General features: G+C 44.3%; 1 long non-coding RNA gene across 1 annotated transcript; it reads right to left on the reverse strand.

The window, feature by feature from the left end:
* Positions 1–2,384: 2,384 nt before the first annotated feature.
* On the reverse strand, positions 2,385–11,173 carry LOC308353256. The gene is made up of 3 exons (XR_013967776.1): positions 11,054–11,173; positions 3,132–3,277; positions 2,385–3,050 (listed from the first exon to the last, which is right to left on the reverse strand). It is a non-coding gene; the product is annotated as an uncharacterized lncRNA (long non-coding RNA).
* Between the last annotated feature and the right edge of the window lie 483 nt (positions 11,174–11,656).

Raw genomic sequence — 11,656 nt, forward strand, 5'->3', positions numbered from 1 at the left:
CCTAAGTCACAGAGTTAGTAAATGACAGAGCTCTAGAGCCACCAACAGAACCTGGGAAGAATGTCACCTTAGCTCTAGCACTTACTAAATGACCTTGGCCAAGCTTTGCTTTTCTTTCCTTTCCTTTCCTTTTCTCTTTTCTTTTCATTTCTTTGTCTGTCTTTCTTTCTTTCTTTCTTTCTTTCTTTCTTGCCTTCCAGCCTTCCTTCCTTCCTTCTTTTCTTTCTTCTTTTTCTTCTCTTTCTCCCTTCCTCCCTTCCAACTTCTCTGGGCCGTAATATCCTCCTCTATAAAGTGGGATCTCAACTTCACAAGAGCATTGAATGAGTTTGTAGAGTGCCTGTACACAATAGGCATGAGCTCCTTCCTTGTCCTCCAAAATCAAGCTGGGCCCCCTGATGTTTTTAATACCAGAACACACTGCAACTACCCCCATTCTCATTCTTTCTTACCCCTTATGCATTTGTCTTTAACATTTGTAAAAAACTAGAATACAACTCAAAGTGATTGGTGTAAGCCACCACCAGCTTCCCTAGTTATGGCACTGTCTGGGTAAGGGTTCATTTTACAGGGATTTTTTTTTTTTTTTCTCTGAGCACTAAACTACTACCTAATTCAAGAGAAAGCAAATAAAATTGTCTTCCTGAGGCAAATAAAAGTTCTGGGAAAATCTAAAAATAATGACTGACCATGATGACAGGAAAGCATAGAATTCTCAGGACTGGGGCGCCTGGGTGGCTCAGTGGGTTAAAGCCTCTGCCTTCAGCTCAGGTCATGATCCCAGGGTCCTGGGATCGAGCCCCACATCGTGCTCTCTGTTCAGCGGGGAGTCTGCTTCCCTTCCTCTCTCTCTGCCTGCCTCTCTGCCTACTTGTGATTTCTGTCAAATAAATAAATAAAATCTTAAAAAAAAAAAGAATTCTCAGGACTATATTCCTTCGAAATAACTCATAAAATGGAAGGGGGAGAAAAACCCTAAAAACCAAAGTGCTCAATGGTATAGGGTGTGACGCTCTACTTAGTGAACTGTCAATGGAATGAAGGAAAAAGAAGCTGAGAATTAGGTTGTCTTCATAGAGTTTAGGCTCAGACAGCTTCTAAAAGTGGGGGAGCATTAGATATTGAACATGAGAATTAAAGGAAATTGAAATGTTTGAAACACAAAACTGAGGTTCATTTGGCTGGGAAGTTTTGGCCAAGGCCTGTCCTAAGGAGAGCAAAGGGCCAGGCCAAGTAAAGGTCATCAGCATTCTTGACTCCACGTGCCCCGTGAAGGCACACTTTCTGGTTTCCCAATCTCCACCTGATGCTCATGCAAGCCCCTGCTGCCTGATTCATCAGACCAAGATGACCTGATCTGGGGATATGTGAGTTTCATCAGATTTGATTTTTGCCAAAGGAGAATGGAGGAAGAAAATGGAGGATAGCAATGATAGAACAGAGAGCAGGGTTAGTGACAGCTGTTGTGGGGGTCAGGGCTGGAGTGTCAGAATTGTGATTAAAACACACCACCTGCCAAGAGATGCAGGGTAGAAATAATTTAACTTAAGCTACCCGCATGAATTATTCTTGTTATAACAATGACAGCAATAGTAATAATAACTTTTTTTTTTGAGGTGTTAGGATGCATCTGGTTCTTTTTATACATGATCTGCTGTCTCAGCACCTCTCTAAAGAGAGGTTTCTTACTCCTATTTTCTGGATAGGGAAACTCTCATTCGGAGCGGGTAGTAACTTGCCTAGAATCACAGGACAGCTACATGGGGACTCCTGTTTCCCCCAAGCCAGCGGTCTAAAGCAAAGCTCCTTACCTTTTGGCAACCACAGACAGCATAGAAGAGCCCTTTCCCTCTCCCCCTCCCAGCAGTTTATAACCTTGGACATTAAACCTGCATTCATCAAAGAAGAATGCCTTGCGTCGGCAGACCCGGGTGGCCCTGCTCTGGCTGGGCATCATTTCACGTGGACAGCAGCCTGGCCAGGCATGGCAGAGGAACGTGAACACATTCACCCCTGATGGGTGCCACCTGCTGCTGCTTCCGTGGCATCAGCATTTGGCCACCTCCAGGCTTGGATGAGCAACTGAAACTCAAAGTTCAGGAAAGCAAAGGCAAGGCTTCCTGGAGCTTAGAGGGACAGCAGGGCCTGAGCAACACAGACTGCCTGCAAGGTTGTTTTGTTTTGTTTTTTAAGTCTCTTAACTTAGTCAATTGCTCAAAACTGAGATAGGACATGATATGTGGAAAGAGCCTGGGACCCGGGGGCTGTGAAATCCTGGCGAAGCCTCCAACCTCTCCCATCCTCATTGTTGCCATTGGTAAAATGGGCTGGTGACGCCTCCACCCAAAACTGCTTGGGAGGCAGGAATGAAATGACATCTGGTGGGGGGTGTAGCACAGAGGACATTTTTATTAAATGGCCTGATCTGAATGCGTACTTCTGGCTTAAAGGTTTCCAAGTGCAGACTCTTCTACAGGCAAAAATCAGATGTCATCCATGAGCATTTCTGTCACTACCTCCAACGACTGCCATGTTTATTCTCCAGTCCCCACCTCACCCCAGATAGTTCTGATTTGAGTATGATGGGCCACGAATTCAACGTATTCATGAGCACTATGAGGTCTGAGTCCCCAGACAAACTTGTAACACGTAAGTAAATCTCCTGGATCACAGAGTTACACTCAGTAGAATGTTATAATATTATAGGGGAAGAACTTTCATAAAAAGGGGCCACATCTACATGATGCAAGGAAGACCCATGATTGGGTCAAGATGGCATTTTACGATCTCTTTTCCAACCTGTGGTGCAGATGTTTCCTTACTGTCTTGTGATCTGCTGTGGGAGTCGGAATGGTGTCAGCAGCGTGAAAGCAGCAGTCATTGTTTTGGTCCCAGGGATGGACCTAGTGTTATTTCAGCATGGTTCAAAGTGTGTATTGAGGTTCTCTGTATAAGGCATTTGGTTAGCTCCAGAGGCATTTCGCAGAGAGGATACTTTTGTAGAGAATACGTGACGAAGAAGGCAGGCCTGTTGTCAAGACACTTCTAATCTAAGAAACGGGAAGAGAACGTTGAGGAGAGAATCAAAGAAAATCAAACCAAATAAGAGAATGCATATTAAAAAAAAGTACCAAGTTGTGGTGGTGGTGATTTGTTACTGCAGGTTCAATGAAGGCTCCATGAAGTAACATGAAAGAAAAGTCTAGATACTCCAGACTGCCACATGGCTAAGCCGCACTCCACACCATCTGATCCAGTGCGTCAGACTAGAAGACCTCTGCGCAGAAGGACAGTGAGAATGTAAAATGACCTAAATTCTAGGGCTTAGAAATACCATCCCCTTGAGACTAGAAACAGCGAAAGCTTGAACGTGATCAAGAACAAGGTTTGTGGGGCGCCTGGGTGGCTCAGTGGGTTAAAGCCTCTGCCTTCAGCTCAGGTCATGATCCCAGGACCCTGGGATCAAGCCCCGCATCGGGCTCTCTGCTCAGCGGGGAGCTTGCTTCCCCCCTCCCTCTGTCTGCCTCTCTGCCTACTTGTGATCTCTGTCTGTCAAATAAATAAATAAAATCTTTAAAAAAAAAAAAAAAAAAAAAAAAAAAAAAAAGAACAAGGTTTGTCTTGTCTGAGGAAACATACGGGCAGTTAGGACGCTGGAGAGATGGAGTCAGAAAGGACGGGGCTGCAGAATTTCAGGATTAGGGTGACCAGTAGTTATCTGACAGGAAAGAGTTACACTGGGGTCAGCAGTGACCACCAGCCCCCATTGTCCCATATTCCCTCCTAATGAGTTGTTTACTGCCTTGTCAGTGTTCTCTCTTTGCCTTTTTGCTCAATCATATCAAAGTCCAATTCTTCCCTATCTAATCAGGACTGTCGGTTACTTATGTCATTTATGACCCCCCACGTGTATTTTTTTCACTATTCCTTATCTCTTTGGTGGAACTGTCTGGCCTTTAGGATGGGAAGGCATTGCGCACCAGTAGAAAGAGGTAGAGATAGGGAGGCAGAAGATGTGGGTGGTGGTCTAGTTCTGCCCCAGGGTAGCCAGGGGACTGAAGGAAACCATGTTCTCTTGGCCTCCCATCCCTGATGTGCAAAGTGGTCCTAGGAATACCACCCCTGTATAACATTTCCATGTGGTCCCTGATTGAGGGAGAGCATCTAAGTGAGTGATTTGAAAACCATAAAGCCCTACCTAATTACAGGATGACTAGACCATGCTACTCCACGGAAGCAAACGTTACCAGTGCTCCTGTGATATGTGTGCACATGTGTACACACACACACACACACACACACACACACACACACGAGAATCAGAAAACAAGGTTCTGGCCCTAGTTCTATGCTGAACAGTGGAACGTATTGCCCAAGGGAAGGCAGTACCATTTGTTGACCACTTACTCGTCCCAGGACTTTTTCTGAATACATCATAGAATACATCATTTAGCTGGGTAGGTGTTGTTTTGGGGAGGAAGGAATTGATCTGTCTCTGGCTCAAGGTCACATCATTAGTAAGTATTGGGGAAAGGACTTAAATATCGATCCGTGATTTTAAAGCCATCTTAGGGCCTTGGACTCATCATCTTTGCAGTGAAGGAGGGATCGCTTCCAGCAGCAATATTCTGTGGTTTTCTCCACTGTTTTTAACACACATGGTTGTCCTAAAAAAAGTAAATTATTTTAAACAATGGTACAAGAAACTTAGATTAGACCGTAAAATGTTTTCTTTTGGGAAGTACTGTTAAAGTACTTTAACTAGAAATCTTCAAAATACTGGGGTACCTGGGTGACCCAGTTGGTTGGGCATCTGACTCTTGATTTCAGCTCAAGTCGTGATCTCAGGGTCCTGGGATTGAGCTGGCATCAGACATCAGGCTCTGTGCTCAGCAGGGAGTCTGCTTGAAGGAGTCTCTCTCCCTCTGTCCTTCCCCCAGCTCACGCTCCTGCTCTCAATCTCTTTCTCTCAAATAAAGAAATAAAGCTTGGGGGGAGGAGGAAAGAAATCTTCAAAATACTGGTGTGTATGAAAGAACGTGGGTAGTTCTAACTCCCTGTCTCATATTCCCCTTCCCTTTGGGTTGCTTCATCCCACAGGAATAAAGAGTGCCAGGCTGACCAGATCCTGGAAAGCTGGATGAAGGGCCCAGACTCTGAGAGACAGCCAGTCAGCCAGCATCTGCAAAGAGTGGGCCAGTCCATTGCTTAGTGACCACCTCAAGTGCCATCTACTCTCCCACAAAGTGAAGAACAGAATCATTCAGCCTCCCAGGTAATGAAATTACAAACTCAACCTTGTGCCTTTCTGAATATCCAGACATAAAATTTTTTGTGGCAAGTCAATATTAAGAATCTTGACTTTGAAGTCATGTAGAACTTAAATTCTGACTCAGAGCTTCCTTGCTGTGTTATATTGGGTAAGTCCTCTAAGCTCTTTGAGCCTCAGTTGCTTCAGCCGCAAAAGGATAACAGTAAAATGTAACCTACAACATTTGTTGGAGGATTGGCTTGAATGATGATGAACAAAAAGGGTTTTGCATAATGCCTGGTAAAGATTAATTACCAGATAAATTACAGTTGCTGTCGTCTTCTTCATCATCATCCCCTTCTCCTACATTCTCCAAATTCCCTTTTGCCTCTTAATTACCAAAGAACAGTCACTCTAAAACTTTTGTTCCCACAACACCCAACCTCATCATGTCCTGTGTCCTTCATCCTGAATCCTCACACCTCACTCCCACCCTCAAAAGCTTTCTTCACTTAATATGCAGAAAAATTAAGCTGGATCCTGAGTTCATCTCAAAAGTGGCATACCCACACCCAAGAAAAGGAACACTCCCCCCACAAGAAGGTAGTGGGGATTTTTAGATGAGGAAAGATTTTTTTTCACCCATTAGGGTATCCAGAGTTTGAAAGGTGACTCATACCTTGAAAAGGATGAAGAGAGAGGTAGAAGCAGGTCTAAGGAGATGGAAGAAAATGGCAATGTGATTTGTAGAAAGTGTAAAGAAGCATGAAGGAGGAGAGATGAATAAAGGGATGCCATGTATTAGGGACTTAAAAGTGAGACAGAAAACCATTAAAATCCTAGAGGAGAACACATTGACATTGGCCCTAACAACTTCTTACTAGACACTTCTCCTGAGGCAAGGGAACCAAAAGCAAAAATAACTATGGGGACTTCATCAAAATAAGAAGGTTCTGCACAATGAAGGAAACAATCAATGAAATCCAAATCCAAAGGCAGCCTGTGGATTGGGAGAAGATATTTGCAAATGACATTTGTGACAAAGGGCTAATATCCAAAATCTATAAAGAACTTATAAAACTCAACACCCAAAAAACCCAAAGACCCAGTTAAAAAATGGCAGAAGACATGAATAGACATTTTCCCAAAGAAGATATACAGATGGCTAACAGACACATGAAAAGATGTTCAAAAGCACTCATCATCAGGGAAATACAAATCAAAACTACAATAAGATACCACCTCACACCTGTCAAAATGGCGAAAATTAACAGCACAATAACAATAGGTGTTGGTGTGGGTGTGGAGAAAGGGGAACCCTCTTGCACTGTGGTGGGAATGCAAACTGATGCAGCCACTCTGGACAACAATAGAGAGGTTCAAAAAGTTAAAAATAGAGCTACCCTATGACCCAGCAATTGCTCTACTAGGCATTTATCCAAAGGATACACAAATACAGATTCAAAGGGATACATGCACCCCAATGTTTATAGCAGCATTATCAGCAATAGCCAAATTATTGAGAGAGTCCAAATGTCCATTGACTGATGAATAGATAATGAAGGTGTGGTATATCTGTATAATGGAATATTACTTGGCCATAAAAATGAATGAAATCTTGCCATTTACAGCAACCTGGATGGAGCTAGAGAGTATAATGCAAAGAGAAAGACAAATACCACATGACTTCACTCATATGGGGAATTTGGAATTTAAGGAACAAAAGAAACAAACATAGGAAAAAGATGAAAAGCAAGAAACAGACTCTCAACTACAGAGAACGCACTGATGGTTACCAGAGGGGAGGGAGGCGGGTGGAGGGTTGGGCGAAATAGGTGACGGGGAATAAGGAGGGCACTTGTGGTGATGACACCAGGTGTTGTACGGAAGTGTTGGAGCACTAAATTCTACACCCAAAACTAACATTACCCTGTACGTTATCTACCTAGAATTTAAACAAAAACCTGAGGAAGGAAAAACAGAGAGTGAGCTGGCCATGCGGCCACTCTTCCAGAGTTAAAAAAGCAGGTGGAGCAGCAGGAAGGGCCACCACGCCAGGCAGGCAGGAGCCGATTTCCTCAGCACGCCTGTGCCCGCCATTCTGGAAACATGGCCGAGCTGCACCTCTGCAAGCCAGTCCCCTGCGGCAGAGCTGGCTCCTGGCTGTGCTGGGCCCCGCTGCACGGCCAGACAGAGGTGTAACTACGAAGCTGGAACAAGTCATCTCTGAGGCAGGGAGCCCAGGGAGGTCCTCATCCAATTATTGGCACCCCCACGGAGGAGGCTGCCAGGCATCTGCTGGTTCCCCTGAGGCAGGAGAGGGGAGAATTCACCCTCTTTGAACCTATTTCCTGCCCCGGGCCTGCCCTCTTCTGCCAGAGGCTCTCCTTTGGGCCATTTGTCCAAGGAAACAAAGACCTTTGATCCTGGTGGGGCAGTGGGGGGGGGGGCTGTAAAAACCGCCACTTTAGAAAGTGGGAAGAAAAAAGGCAATCACTTATTATTACAAGGAACTATATTCTGGAATGTCATGGTCAGGGAGCACAGTTTTCTCTTGCTAGAGCTCTTGCCCACGCCGTGTGTAGTCAAACCTGCCAATCTTTTTTCCAGTGCTCCCTCCTCTCCTCCAACCCCCAGAGACACTGTCCCTGGGATCTTTTCTGTCATGCATTCTGGACTTTTGAGGTTAGCTGCCAGTAGTGGTTCTGCAAAAGTGAAGGTCCCTTTTGGGTCTAGGAGGGCGAGAAGGCAAGATCGCAAAGAGCTATGGTTAACTCACGCCTCTGCTTGGCTTTCTTTGCCTTTGTAGATCCAGATAGAATTGGCTCAAACCTCTGTTCTACAACCTCCAGAAAGCCCAATGCCTTCCCCCAGCTTGGAGGGAGATTCTGGGGGTTAAGGTCGCTCTGGCTCAGAGCTTCTCATTTCACTGAATCAGTCAAGCACACGGGTCATGCCCCAAGTAAGGATACCAGTCCTGTCCCTACCATGGTGACCCAGAGGGTAACTTGACTCCTTCATTAGATTTCCATAAAAAAGCAAAAACAAACAAGTGAACAATGTGGAAAGCCTTTTCATAGTGTTAAAAGATTAAGTGAGTCATATTAAAACCCTAAGAACTTATTTGAATAATACCAAGTGGTTAGAAGCATTCCTTTGAGGAGAGTTGAGGAAAGACTTATAGTTAAAAGGCAGAAACTGAGAAAAGAAATTACTGATTAGCTACAGCTTAAAACCTAGTTGGCTCTTAGGGATTGGCTGTCCTTAGGTTTCCATTTCGTAACCTTGAGGCATTTACCGGCTTAGATTTTGGCTTGCTTAGGTAGGCTCTATGGCATTCGAGACACCTCTGTCTAACGGCCCCCTTGTGTAATTGATTTAACCATAGACATAGCTAATGGCTTGTGGAGAGGAAGGGTAATTACATGATGGTCATAGAACAATTTAAAATTGAACATTAGTCATCCCTGTTCCTAAAAGTCCTTTGAAACAGCCCCCCTCGCCCAGCTGGGGTGTTCTAGTCACTGTTGGAGGCTCTACTTCTCTCCTCTGCCATATCGCCTGTTCATTCCTTCCCTTTCAGTTTGTCCTTAGAAGTCTGAATTGTTTGTACTCAACTAGTAGGCTGAGGCATTACCCCACCACACACCTCCAGACCTTTGTATCTTCAAACAAATCAATGTTCTGGGCTGTCAGAAAGAGCCCTGTGCTCTGCTCTGATAGGCCACTCAGAAACCCTGAAGCGTCTCCAACCTGCTCCACCTTCCTTCAGGGGTATTTGGTATTACATCACAATTTTGGTTTCTCTTGTAAGCATATTCCAAAGTTGTGTGGTGAGGGCCGCAAGAGAGGCAAGCCCCCTGTGAGTTCAAAGGAGGATCATCTCTTTCTCTGAGATGGTCAGGGAAGAATCCAAATGCAGACCCACTGACCAGAAGTGAGAGAGTCAAGGTTTTCCCGCTCTGAGGTAGAACTTCAGGTACGTGTTTTGGATGGAGGTGGATGCCAGGCTTTGAGGAGGAACAATCCTCCTGTGGGCCTGTTTTCCCCTTGCCCTACTGCTCTGAATGTGGGAGTGGAACAGAACCAGAAAACACCAGAGAAGAATGAACAAAGGACAAGTATTCCTTTGTACCCAGATGATGTAATTTCACTTTCTTGAGCTAGACATGACAAGGACAGACTGTGACTGTTAGCTAATCATGGCCTGGAAGAAAGGCAAGGGAAGATCTGCACAATTCGGAACTTTAAATTATTTGTTCATAGACATTTACCTCCTTTAAAGGGGGTCTTCAAAGTCAAGCCCACAACTGGTGTGACATTTTTACACAATTGCTTATAAAGCCAGCAACAGGGCTGTTTTCATTAGGTATGTATCAACGAGGTTTTTCATCTTGGCCAAGGAGGGCATCTAGCCAAGGCTGGAACTACTTGGCTATTAACATACAGACTATTTAAATTTGGGGCATTTAACTTTAACCAGGACGAACACCCGAAGACAGGAAGAGCTGAGCTTCACATTCAAGAAAGGACTCAAATTTGGTTTCGACATTATCATCAAATGAGTTATACACAAAATTATTGTTATATATGTATATTCAAAGCATTAACATGCTAAATGTATGCACCCAAAATAACTCTTGTTTTGCCATTTCTTCATTTTTAACATATTTACTGGAAGCTGAAAATTAGGGGAGTAGCTTGGATCTCCTGTGGCCTCTGAAAAGCCCTGTCCCCTGCCTCTTGATTATGTAGAAAGAGAGAGATCTTTGCTACAGCAAAGGACTATAAACCTGGGCTTAAGTCCCTTAATTATTGGAAAGATTGCCTGAAAGAAACATCAGGAGAGGATCCCTGGACGAATATGCAGTCAGTCCAGTCCGTCAGAAGTACAGAGAATGGACACATTGCCTATCCAGGCCCGCACCTTTCCTGCTGGAACTGTTTCCGGTGAATAACACTTCTGTGCTTTTGGTATGTTATGCTCTGACTTGTCTGCGAGCCAAAACCAAAAACTGGTCTGCGCTACTCACACTCAGGACATTGTCCAATAATCCCCTCATAGAGCATGCTCGGTATGAAGTACACAGACAAAAATTCTTGCCTGGACTGAGAATTATGAAGAGGTGTGCAACTCTTGGACAGTCAGTTTAATTGTATCTTCTAATGTCATGAAACCACTTAGCTGACCACATTTCCATTTCTCATCTGCTAGTTCATTCAGAGACATATTTTTGATCTACTCATATCATTGTTATTAGTTTGGCTAGTTCTGTTTAGGTTTATCTTTGGGTTTTTGTTTTTTGGTGTTTTAGTGTATGTTCGGTTTTGTGTGTGTGTGTGTGTGTGTGTGTTCTTACATTTTATTCATTAATCCAGATGTTTTTTATTTTTATGAATAGTTTGAAACAGGAATTTAAATGTATTTTTCCCAAATAGTAAAGTATGTGAGGCATGCATGTTCTTTTTTTTTTTTTTTTTTAAGAAGATTTTATTTATTTATTTGTCAGAGAGAGAACACAAGCAGGGGGAGCCATAGGCAGAGGGAGAAGCAGGCTCCTCACTGAGCAGGAAGCCCTACCCAGGACTCAATCCCAGGACCCTGGGATCATGACCTGAACCAAAGGCAGACATTTAAGCAATTGAGCCACCCAGGCGTCCCAGCCATGCTTGTTCTTAATGTTCTTCATGCATGTTCTTAAGTGCATTTGCACTTAACAGACTCAACTTGTCTTAGCTTGGGCTGCTATACCCAAATACCATAGACCGGGTGGCTTAAACAACAAACACTTATATTCTCACAGTTCTGGAGGCTGGGAAGTCCAAGATCAAGGTGCTAGCAGATCCAGGGTGTGGTGAGGACATGTGTCCTGGTTTGCAGATGCCTGTCTTCTCATTGTATCCTCACAGGGCCGGGCAGAGAGAAAGGAAGCAAGCTCTCCCCTGTCTCTTCTTATAAAGGCACTAATCTCATCCATGAAGGCGCCACCTTCCCAAAGGCCCCACCTCCTAGTACCATTACATCAGGGGTTAGGAATATGAATTTTGTGAGGACACAAACATTCAGTCCATTACTAGCTTAAGCAGAGAGGGATTTGTTAAAGGATATTTGGTAACTCACAGACCTCTGTGAGAGCCAGAGAAATAGGATTGTAGGGTATAATACACAGCCAAGAGCAAGACAGGCATGGTCAGCACATCTGACCATACCACAGGATGGTTCTAACAAAAAGAACTTTTTAAAAAATGGACTCAGGGGGACATCTGCAACTCTAACATGACTGCCCCAAAACACTCATGACACCCCATGTCCCAGAGGAATAGCCTCCCTGAATATGCCCCCTCACGTGGCTCTTCTCCACATCAGGTGTCATAGGGGCAGAGTAAGGGGGAGTGTAGACCTAA

This window comes from Martes martes (genome assembly GCF_963455335.1).
Source record: "Martes martes genome assembly, chromosome: 12".
NCBI classification, from domain to species: domain Eukaryota; kingdom Metazoa; phylum Chordata; class Mammalia; order Carnivora; family Mustelidae; genus Martes; species Martes martes.